This window comes from Pantherophis guttatus, chromosome 6 (genome assembly GCF_059756535.1).
Source record: "Pantherophis guttatus breed Tessera chromosome 6, ASM5975653v1, whole genome shotgun sequence".
NCBI lineage: Eukaryota > Metazoa > Chordata > Lepidosauria > Squamata > Colubridae > Pantherophis > Pantherophis guttatus.
Window position 1 is genome coordinate 52,385,163 of NC_142068.1, and position 12,108 is coordinate 52,397,270.

A 12,108-nucleotide genomic window follows, 5' to 3' on the forward strand; every position below is an offset into this window, starting at 1 on the left:
ATGCATCAAATGGTGCTAATTAACTGGATCCTTGATCACCATGGTAGCTAGTTTCCTTGCAATAGCACCCTTGTGTTTGGAGGAATAATTTACTGGAAAGTCCTGAATTTGTTGATATATACCAACAATTAATTTTTATCACTGCTGCTTTTCTTTTGCCTGAATTAGGTTGTGTTGAATTCACTTAGGTCTGCTTGCTTAAGCAAGCTTAATTATGACTTAGTATGATACAAAAAACAAGTCATTTTAAGTGACTTATGTACAATATCATTTCACTTTTATGTATAGTTATTATTTCATAAATATTAGGGAAAACATGTGTTTGAAATCTCAGGTATAACATAAACAAAAGGTTTTCAGATACATGAATGATCCTCATACTGTCGCTAATAAATTTCTGATAGTAATACACCATTCAGCTATCTGCCTTGAAATCAAATTCAAATCAAACTCTGTGTGTGTGTGTGTGTGTGTGTGTGTGTGTGTGTGTGTGTGTGTGTGTGTGAGAGAGAGAGAGAGAGAGAGAGAGAGAGAGAGAGAGAGATGGGAAGGGGGGAGGGAGAGAGTCTTAGATAGGTTTGTCTTGCTTCTTGAATGAACTCTAACTTGAAATTTAATTTGTAATCAATATTACTGCTTACAACATCTTGTCTTTTTCTGTGATCTTTTGCTGGATATTTTTCATATTAAACAAACTGAAAGAATGGGAAGTATAACATGACTATAGTTAGGTTAGCAAATTAAAATTGTTTGCTTTCCTTGATCACATACAATTTCTTAGGTGTGACATTTTATTTATAGCAGGAATAGGCAAACATAGGCAGACTGATCTGAAAAATTGAAAGTTTAGAGAAGTAGAAATAGTTTTTTAAAAAACTACTCAAAGGTAGCTCCATGTGTCATTTTGGTTCTTTGGGTCAACAATATGTCTAAGATTGAATTTAAGAACCTAGTCAGGTTTATAAATCAGAAGGAAGAAAAAAAAAGGCCAGAAACTAAAAGCTAGAAAAACCTCACTTCGAAGAGATTTTACATTTGTTTGTTTGTTTGTTTATTGAATTTGTATAGCCATACATTTCACAGAAAGAAAGTCTGGGCTGCCTACATCAAACTAATAAAACAGCACATATATAAAACAGTCACTGTTAAAACACATAAATCAATATAAAAGATAAGTGTTCTAAAAACCAAATTTACAAAACTAGACAAAGAGAGAAAATCCAATTCCTTCCCTGGGAGCCCCAGGCCTTGTGATATAACCAGATATTGAGAGACTTCAAGAATGTCAGCAGGAATGGAATTAATTTAATTGGAGGGGGGACGAGAATGTTCTATAAGGCAGGCACTCTGGCAGAGAAGACCTGTAGCCTGAGACCCACGAAATGTATGTTCTTAGCTAAAGTGCCTAGTCTCCTTTGCCAAATCTAATGGAGCAGGCTGATGTAACTGAGAAGAGACATACCCTCAGATAACCTGATCTTGTGCCTTGAAGGGCTTTAGAGATTAAAACTAGCACTTGAATTGGATCTGGAAGCAAACTGGCAACTAACAGCAGATCATGAAGCACACATAATTGCTCAATGCTTCTGAATATTCCTCCAGGGCAGTCCCACGTAGAGCATATCACAGTAGTCCAATCTGGAGTTGACTAGAGCAGGACAGACTGTGAGCAGGACCTGCTGATCCAGGAATAGATGAAGTGGTGGGATTCTGCCGGTTTTAGGCGGTTCGACCGAACCGTTTGTTAAATTGCTGGCTTCAGCAAGTGGCGCGCTGGATTCATATTAGTGGTCCGCGAAATTTAAAATTATGAACTTGGTGGTCCCTGAGGTCCAAAAGGTTGGGGACCCCTGCTCTGGAGGATTTAAGTAGCTTAACTGTGCTTGCTTGCCAATACCAGAATTACAGAGTTGGAAGGGACCTTTGGAGGTCTTCTAGTCCAGGGATCTCCAACCTTGGAAACTTTCTCTGCCTGGACCTGATGCTTCCTGAGAGGCAGGGGGTCTCTCCGAATGGAACCTCCTCCCCAAAAGGCTGGCCCCAAAGCCCTAGCTCAGAGGTCTTCAAACTTGACAGCTTTAAGACTTGTGGACTTCAACTCTCAGAATTCTCTAGCCAGCATAGCTGGCTGGGGAATTCTGGGAGTTGAAGTCTGCCAGGCTTAAAGTTGCCAAGGTTGGAAATCTCTGGACTAGAAGATAAATGATGGCATAAATGATGACCGGTCAAAAGTGCGAGGACCTGTCAGAAATCACTTTTTTCAGCCCTCTGGGTAGTCCCTATGTGCCTATGGATTACTCAGAGGGCTGAAAAAGTTATTTTTGACCGGTCCTTGTACTTTTGACCAGTCCTTGAACTTACGACTGTACTCACATTTTACGTTTTGCGCCCTATCTTATCACCGTGGTGAAGAGAAGTAGTGGTGAAATGATTGTCACGGTTGTTAAGAATGCCGCAATGAGTATAAATGTGAGGATGGTCATAAGTGCGAGGACCGGTCATAAGTGCGAGGCTCAGTCAGAAATGACTTTTTTCAGCCCTCTGAGTAGTCCCTATGCACATAGCCACACCCACCCGGTCACATGATCAGCTAGCCATGCCTACCCAGTCACATGACCACCAAGCCACACCCCCAACTAAGCCACACCCACAGAACTGATTGTTAAAAAAATTGAATCCCACCACTGAACAGATGCAACTGGCACACAAAACAAAGCTGTGCAAAGGCTTCCTGGTATCTGGAACTGCTATCTGTTCATCTCTTCAGATTGCATATTGCAGTACAACCCTATCCAGCACTAAAGTTGGCATAGTGCTAGAATCAGTGGGCCCCTAAACCCAGAGCCAGGCACTCTTGCCAGGGTTCAACTGAAGCCTATTGTTTCCTATCAAGACTCTCACAGCCTCCAGGCACAGGTATAAGATATACACTTAATTCCTCAGAGGTAGAAATATAACATGTATCATGAGCATATTGATAGCTTTGCTTATTGGTGGCTTTGCTTATCTATGTATGCATGTATCATGTTCAAGGAAGAGGAAGTTCAAGTCCCCCATTCAGTTAAGATTTCATTAATTGTTTGCAAAATATTTGAATGGTCTTTAGAAAACTAACGAAAAACAGAAAAATCAAAACCACCCAGGTAGATTGCCAATAGGATTCTACATGCAAAGATTGCTGTAATATTTTTCTCTGAAACTTTTAGATTTCCCTGAAATTTTTAGATTTTGTACATATTGCAGGAAGGGTTATTCAATTGCTCCATGTCTTGCATCTCTGACCCCAGTTTCTAATGAAAAATATACAAAACTTGCCCAGAAAAATGTGTATAATTCTGTTATTTTGTGAATATATTGCTGAATAAAAGGGGAAAAAGTCTTTCAAGTCAAATGAGAAGTGAATTAAAATATGACATTTGCTGTATTTTCAAACCCTTTGTTGGTTTTGCAACTATGCAGTCTATGAATTTAGCAAGTGTTTGCGCAAACTTTGCCTGTTTGCCAAGTGACACTTCATAGTAACTCATACTTCTCTCACTTTGATAGGCTAGATCCTACCTTTGAACTTAACATGCTGCTTCAAAACAGCTATCATTTGCATTAAAGCAGATGGAACAATGATAACAAGGTAAGATTGGATATAAGAATCATTTATGAATTATTAGACTTTAAACTTTGGTGCTGTGCTAGATACGTTAAACTCAAATTTTCTCTTGATTCCGCAAGTGAAAAAGAGGTAAGCCAAGCAATTAAATTTCTTCTGTTTATAGAAATTATTAAATTAAATTATTGAAATAGTTATTTCTACTTAAAGGTTATATGTGTGTGTGTGTGTGTACATATGTGTGTATACTCTGCTTTGCTCTGCTCTACTCTATTCTACTCTACCATCATAGTACATTATAGTATATTATCGTATCATATTGTATATTAAAAAAACCAAAGTATAACATACAGTTTTTGTTTTGATTTTGTTTTGTGCCTTTGAGTTAGTTTTTAGTCCTGGTGTCTCCTGGGACTAATCTTTGCAGTTTTCTTGGCAAGTTTTTTTCAGAAATAGTTTGTCTTGTACATGGTTTATTACTGATCTCGATTTAAATTTATTTTTCTTTATAAATTTAAAAAGAATTCAAGGGAGTCTTTGATGAGCGATTTGTTTATACATACCATTGGTTGTAAATAGCTGTAGTTAGCACTGAAAGTACCAATGTATTCAAAGGATTTGCATATATACAAGTCCAAGAAGAGTCTTAAACTATTCTAATACTACAGTGGATTTTAACATGAGCATTGAGCCACAGCTCTGCAAACTTATTGCTCATCAGATGTGTAAGTAATCATGTATGTATCTATGTATGATGCCATACAATAAGAATATAGGCAAAATACATCTCTCAGCATCTCTTGCCATTGGTCTCACCATTGGCTGGGCTGCTAGAATAGCAATAGCACGTACACTTATATACTGCTTCTTAGTGCTTTACAGCTCTCTCTAAGCAGCATATTACTCCCAACAATCTGAGCCCTCATTTTACCAATCTCGGAAGGATGGAAAGCTGAGACAACCTTGAGCCGATGAGAATCAAACCGCTGGCAGTTGACAGAATTAGCCTGCAATACTGCATTCTAATCACTGCCCTACCACCACTGTAGAAACTGTAGTTTAGCAGTTACAATTTTAAGGATCAAGGCCTTAAGCATGTTAGGACTACTTTATCAGGATAGCATAAGTCCAGATGACTAATAGATAGCAACAAAAAGATTTTTCTGTAGCATGATATCACACTATGGTCATCTGGATTTTGATACCCAACTATGGTAACTTTGAATCTAACCATAATAAATGTTGATTTGTTTACATGGGTTCATGAATGGGCAAAAAATAGCTAGAGATAAGAATAACAGAAAAGAACAATTTCCTTGTAAGTGATGCAGTGTTAAGAGTTTGTTGTTTGACCAACCTAACAGCAGGAGATAGAAAAGGTAGACAAGAAAGCCATATAAGAAAAGACTTTAATAAAGTGGCAATGCAAATAATTATTCTTTTAGCTGAAGGTAATTATCATCATCATAATTTCCTTTCTTCCTTTTTCATGTTACTGTTAAGTAACATGAAAACATGCAGACTCTATTTTAGGCCTTATGTTTACAGTGGTCGAAGCTAATTCAATTTTATAGTACTGTTTAAATAGCATAAAACTAGGTTGCTGCTTTCAACAATTGAAATCATGACAGAAGGGTAAAAATAGGTAAAATAATCCTAATACACTCCAAAGTATCTTTTCTAGGTTGTGAATTGTTGTTTAATTTATTGTTAGTATTAGTGTGCTGCTGTCAAAAGTACAGTAATTTACTATGACCATAATTATGGTTCCCAATCCTTGTAGAAAACAGAATTGTGCTTTTAACCAAAGTGTAAAAATAGGAAAATCTGAATATGGATATGTTTTTCTAAAACCATTTCCATGATGCCATAATTTGCCCTTTTAAAATATAACGAGGCCTCTAATTAAACAATTATCCATTTCTACTTTTTGATTTTGCTCATCAAGTTTTGTGTATTTTGGATTTTCCAGCACTGATTATCCTTTCTCGTATTTTTAATAGCTTGGTAGGTAAATGTTGGATTTGCACTTCACTCTGTGCTAAAATATAATTTCATTTTGATTTTGCATGATGTACGAACATATTGTGATTTATAACAGTAGCGCACAGCTTAGTTTGATGTGATGACCATATTGGTTAAGCCAAAATGCTGTGGTGAACAAATAATAACTTAACTTGAATGCAGCTTTTAGGAGATAATGACAGGATAAATTTTATTTTCAATATGTGCATATGTTCCTATCTCAGATACAAGAGTAGAGTTATTGGAAAATGAGATCAAATGAAGATCTTATGTTCACCTTAACATAACTTTAATTAAATAGTTCTGCAGCATAAATGGAAATAAATTATGTTATGTAAAATTAAAACTATGACAGCTCACTGTTAAACACAATATGATTAACTTCTGAGTAAGTACTAATAAAATAGTGTTTACCATAGCTAAAATAAAATTTTAGGATTTTTAAGTACCAAATTCAGAACAGTTCATATTCAGCATTGTTTTCCTTATAAAGACTGAAATTTTTAATAAAAAAAAATGGGGATAAAAAAATAAATTTTTACAGGGAAAAATCTGACCTATCAGCAATTCACTTCATTTTCTGACACTTTTTATCTAAATATAGGTACTAGAATTCTTCACTTTCTAGTACATTACAGAGAACAGAAGACAACTTAATATTACATATTTGCAGAAATCAGCCCTACAAAATTATTGCTCATCAGATGTGTAAATAGTGTAACCTTGAGAACAGTTAGTCACTTCCTCATAGAGCGGCTGACTTTTACTGCAGCTGTTTTCAACACTTCCTTGATGTAACTATTATTTAAGGGTATGAGATACAGTCTGCAGTCAGCTTATAGTGAATAGTGTCAGTTTGGTAAGTGGAATTTAATTTGATATTTATGAATAGGCAGACAATTTTTTTCTCAAACATGTATGCATGAAGTGACATTTCTGGAGGATTATGTAGTGTCAGAAGCAGCTAGTTTATAATTGTATATATCTAGTAACTTTTATGAGAATGTAATTTAAAACTCGCTGTTGCTTTTTATCACAGCTTTCTTTAATTTGGGCTATATTTAAATATTAAGCAAGGTTTGTTTTAACCTTATGTTCAATAAGCCATTATTATTAGGTTTATATCCAAAGCAGTTAAACTGGATATACAGATACAGTTAATGGACTGGATGGTTAACTCATCATACTAACTCCACCCCAAACATTGTGAAAGCTTATTGTGATTTTTTGAACTCAATATAGTATCTGGTTGGATTAATTGCAAAATTCTCTCTTCATACTAAGCAATAATTTTGTTTGGTTTTGACTTTAATTTAGTTCTTCAAGGTATAACTGTATGAGGTCTTGACTGGGGGGAAAAGTCCTACAAACTACGAAAGAAGAGGGGGTTTATTTATATGAAATTTACACCTTTCCACCTTTTCAGTGGTTCCTATTGGGTTTGTCTAGTCTGAGAGAGAATCACATGTTAAAGTTTTTTCTGCTTTTAATGACTATTACTCAACAGTTAAGTATAGCATAGTGAAGCTTTAATGCTTCTTTAGTTCCAGCTTGAAAGGAAGGTAATTCAAACAAAATCGAGAGTAGTACAAGCTCATGTAAGTACTACCATATATCTGGTTTAGTATGAATTATCTTTAATTTTGGAGGGTATCTGGGATTCATTGCTTTTAGTGAATTAAAAATCTTCTAGCCTTTATTTGCATATTGTGCTGAAGCCTGATGCAGTTGACTTAGTTTTGGCTTAACATATATTTGAATCCAATAATTCTGCCTTTAATAAGCCATGATTAAAACAAACTGTGATTTAGCACTCTGTAATTCAAAGTGATGATGGATGATTCTCAGGATTGAGAAAATGCTTGACGTTCTAGTTCTTGATGAAATACCATTCCACCTAAAATAAGATAAGATAACCTTTATTGTCATTTTTTACTGGGGACACACTGGCAGATGTTAAAAATGACATTTTGTTGCCTGCTCTCAAAAGTGTACACATACATAATGTAGATATAGAAATGCTGCATACATATATATGTATATACCTACACCCTTACATATAAATACATATAAATAAAATAGCATATGTGTAGTTACAGGTACTAAATTCATTCTTCTCGAAAGTGCTTGTTTAGCTTTAGTAACATAATCCAAATTTTATCATTAAGAAATCCATTTGTAGAAGAACTTCTTGGTATGCCCTATGTAAATTACAAAATCCTAACTTTTCCACAGGGCTCTTTTGCAAGTAAAATTTGCTAAATTACTTTGAACAGCAATAGTTACCTTATTATTTTACTGCTTCCAGTCAGGTCTTAAGACACTCTTAATATATCGGTAGACATTGTTCCCATATTTCATTTTCCAGTCATTGAGATTAGAACATATTAAATACCATACTTGAAATATGGCTAATTACTAATTTATTTTCAAATCTAACAGAACTCTATTAGTTTATTTGCCAACAAATAGTTTTAATAAGAATTATTTTTCTTAAAAGATGAAAAATCCTTTGAATGAGCCTTAGTTAATAATAATTATTCTTTTACTTTAAGACTTAAATGATAAGAGTAGTTGTAAATTTACAACACTATGAACTTCAGAATTCCTCTTGCAATAATCGCCTTTCTGTTTACTGATAAATGGGCTTCGTGTACTAATGAGATGTGAGCACTTTTCAACATGTTAATAAATTAGTAACACTAAAGGGCAAAAGTCACAGTTTACAGAATCTTATGCAATGATTAAACTTCTTCTTTATCACTTGAAACTGTTTAAACTTAGGGCATTCCTTGTCATGCAAGTGATGGATGATCTTGAAAGTATTAACTTATGATCATTTAAACTCTCAACAATTCCAAAGCAGCATTCTGATCTGGTTTTGTATTAGAGGATATTATATAAGTGGTTCAGACTAATTCCCTTATAATATCACTATTATTACTACTTAGACAGCTTATATAGTACAGTGTAAGGAACTGGTCTCTCATTTTGTCTTACCCAGTGCAGAATTTTAGTTTTCTTTCACTTAATTCTATCTTATTAATATTAGCCTACTATTCAAGCCTTTCTGGATCTTTTTAAATATTTGTATTTAATCTAAATTATCAGCCCACTCCTTACTTTACTATCATTTGCAAACTTTAACCTCTACTTCTTCACACAAGTCACCAATAAAAATGGTCAATAGGTTCAGGTCCATTCAGTGTTTTCCTCTGCATGGATGTGGAAACCTTAATCAATGCTCTTTGGATGTAGTAATTTGGTTCAAACTAATAGTAATATCATCTAGCCCATATCTTTTTATTTCATAAATGAGAACATTATGAACACTATCTTGAAGATTTTGCTGAGGCCTATCACCTTAACATAGTTTGGGTAATGAAACATCTGCAAGAAAACAATTAAGCTCAGAGAGCACCAAGGACCCCTCATTTCAATCCTGAGCTACAAATATTCTCCTTTATTGGACTTTTTTCCTATTTTATTTTTAAATTGGAGGTGGGGGGGTTGAATTAGGCATATTAAACATTCTATTAAAGAACATGTGAACTTTTACAGTTCCTGATGAATAGCTACCAAATCTTTCTCCCATATATCTTATTAAGAAAATATACATGAAGAATGGACTATATTTCACAATATCAATTTTTATCCTGAAGGTTATCTGTGTAAATGCCCATGTTGGGATGTAATTACTGGGATCAAAAGAAATTAGAGTGCAGAAGTTATCTTTGGTGATAACTAATTGATATGCTTTATCAAATTAGTCAGGTTAGAAGTTGTTAGGCTTTTGTTTTTTAATGTGGCTGGGATTCTTTTTTTGAATGGGGAAAGAGATCAAATACCTTTCTATATTGTTTCCACCATTAAAAGTTTTTTGTCATTTGGATTTCCACTATTATTGCAAGTTGTGTCATAACTATTAAATTGAAAGCTAGTTTGTCTAAGCCAATAAAGGTAAAGGTTCCCCTTGCACATATGTGCTAGTCGTTCCCGACTCTAGGGGGCGGTCTTTCTCTGTTTCAAAGCTGAAGAGTCAGCGCTGTCCGAAGACGTCTCTGTGGTCATGTGGCTGGCATGACTAAATGCCAAAGGTGCATGGAACGCTGTTACCTCTCCACCAAAGGTGGTCTCTATTTTTCTACTTGCATTTTTTATGTGCTTTTGAACTGCTAGGTTGGCAGAAGCTGGGACAAGTAATGGGAGCTCACCCCGTTACGTGGCACTAGGGATTCAAACCACTGAACTACTGATCTTTTGATCGACAAGCTCAGCATCTTAGTCACTGAGCCACCGTGTCATAGCTAATTATTATTCCATCTACTTCAAGAGAGAAAGCTTCTTGTATAATTGATTTTAACATGCTTTACTGCTAGGATACGATCTAACACATGTTGCTATTCTGGAAAATATTTGACTTTTTTCTCTTTCATTAAATCTGATTTTTGGACACTGCCTGGAAAAAAATCCCAGCAATTTTCTTGGCAAGGTTTTTCAGAAGTGGTTTGTCATTGCCTCCTTCCAATGACAGAGGGAAAGTGACTGGTCCAATGTCACCCATCTGGCTTTGTACCTAAGGCAGGTCTAGATTTCCCAGTTTTTAGCTTGATGCCTTAAAAGAGCCAATTGGTTCTATTTCGATTGAGCTTTCAGTTTTGGTGATGCCAGTTCCGTACATTTATTGCCAATAATTTCCAAGGATTGAGCTATATTGATATGCTAGCTATTTGGCTGTCGAGTTCATCTTCATATTTATTCACAATAAAATTGTTTCACTTTAGGAACAGGAATAGGAGGGTTTTCTCCATGAAAAACATGCTTGTAATCTTTTATGCTCAATTTTGCCTGATGAATTGCCCACTTTTATTAATAAAGCAAAATTGTTCTGAATCAGAATTCTAAAAACTTAAGGATTTGGGCATTGCAATTTTGAGCATGGGTCTGTATCTGCATACAAGCCATCTACTTAAGTATAAGGCAGAATGTAGGTCAGAGGAAAGTAAACCACAGAAATGACACATTTGAGTATGAAATAGCTGAATTACAATCCATCAAGCAATTTGACTCCATTTCCTGTGTCGTGAACTAGAACAAAGGGCTTTTTTATTGCTAAATGTCATAATCAATTGATCATGTAAGAATGTTTGGGTAATCCTAAACTAGTTTTTGAACAGTCATTATTAAAACTGATTATCACTGTACTTTATTTTTTTGTCTTCTTTGACTTTACTATTGATTGCATGTTTTCACACAAACACACACTGCACATTCTAAGCCTGCAAACAACTGAATCTGAAAAACATCCTGACTGAACTTTGTCTTTGTGAAATAAAAACATCATTTGGTTAATACAGTTGAGGTAGTAACAAGACTGTATTGTTAAGTCAATTTAATTTCTGCAAGTCTTAATAAAAATACCTGTACTGTCTCATTACACTTTTGGAATGAAAAGACATGAAATATTGTAAGCCTAGCCAATTAAAATTCCTCACTTAAGTGAATAATTAGACTTAATCTTAAAATTCTTAGTGTAATGTTAGCTTAAAATGAGCTAATTTTAAAACTTCTGAAATATGTTTACTCATATTTATATGTGAACAGTTCTCCAAATGGGTATGAAGTATATCCTGAGGCATAACTAAAAATGAATTGTTCAAGTTGGAAAATCAGCTGCCTGCAAGAATAAAAGCCAGTTTCTAGTTTACAACATGTATTTTAGTTGTCTTAAAGTAAGCAATGATGAAGTATAAACACCTTTATTTTTAGGGTCTCTAGCTTCTCACAATTATTCTGGAATACATGTTTTTTTCATCTAGAAGTTAAAATGCAAGTGTTTCCAATGTATTGATTTGTGAAATGCCTTTTGCATCCCTGTAATTTTTTTTTTTGCAAATTATTTTGTGTTTGATCAGTAATAATTGAAGACTTGGGATCACAAATAGAAATGTTATTAATTTCTTTTGAGACCTGAAAATTGAGAATTTTCTAAATTCCCCCTGAAAAGCTTTTATGGACTTTAAAAACGAATCTTTTGAAATCCATAACATATCAAATTTACTTTGTCTGGCATGAGTGAAAATGTAAGGGTGGAAACGACAAATTTTTGAAGGGATGGATGTCTTGCAGAAGAAACTGTAAGCTTAATGAGAAAGCTTTAAACACTAGCTCAGTTTATTATCTTCCGCATTTATTGATAGCTGGATTTTCATATTCACTTTAATTTAGTTTAGCAGTGGTATATGTGTATTTGTGAAGTAGAATGCAAGAGCTTACAGTAAGTATCAGGTCCTGAAGTACCATAGTTATCATGTTTAACCTGCCTTCTAAGTAAAAGGCATTAACAGTATAGTCTGATTCTTAATTGTCCCCTTAAACGTTTTATTATTTTAATGGGATATAGGTAGGCCAAGATAGGTGAAAATAACATGACCAATGAGCTACATAATAACATTTGTATTACATGTATTTTTTATCGT

The 12,108-nt window shown here is 34.5% G+C and overlaps 1 protein-coding gene across 4 annotated transcripts in view; it reads left to right on the top strand.

Moving 5' to 3' along the window:
• The window catches only part of ACSL5 (acyl-CoA synthetase long chain family member 5), a 47,332-nt gene that overhangs the window by 10,191 nt on the left and 25,033 nt on the right, over window positions 1-12,108 (top strand). The window contains exon 1 of one of the 4 annotated variants that reach the window (XM_087872895.1): window positions 3,547-3,628. The exons of 1 other annotated variant lie outside the window; for it this stretch is intronic. The gene's annotated coding sequence lies outside the window, so the exon portion shown is untranslated. Of the gene's footprint in view, window positions 1-3,546; window positions 3,629-3,660; window positions 3,737-7,092; window positions 7,228-12,108 lie in introns of those variants that run through there. 2 more of the 4 variants (XM_034440109.2, XM_034440106.2) reach the window with 2 other exon arrangements.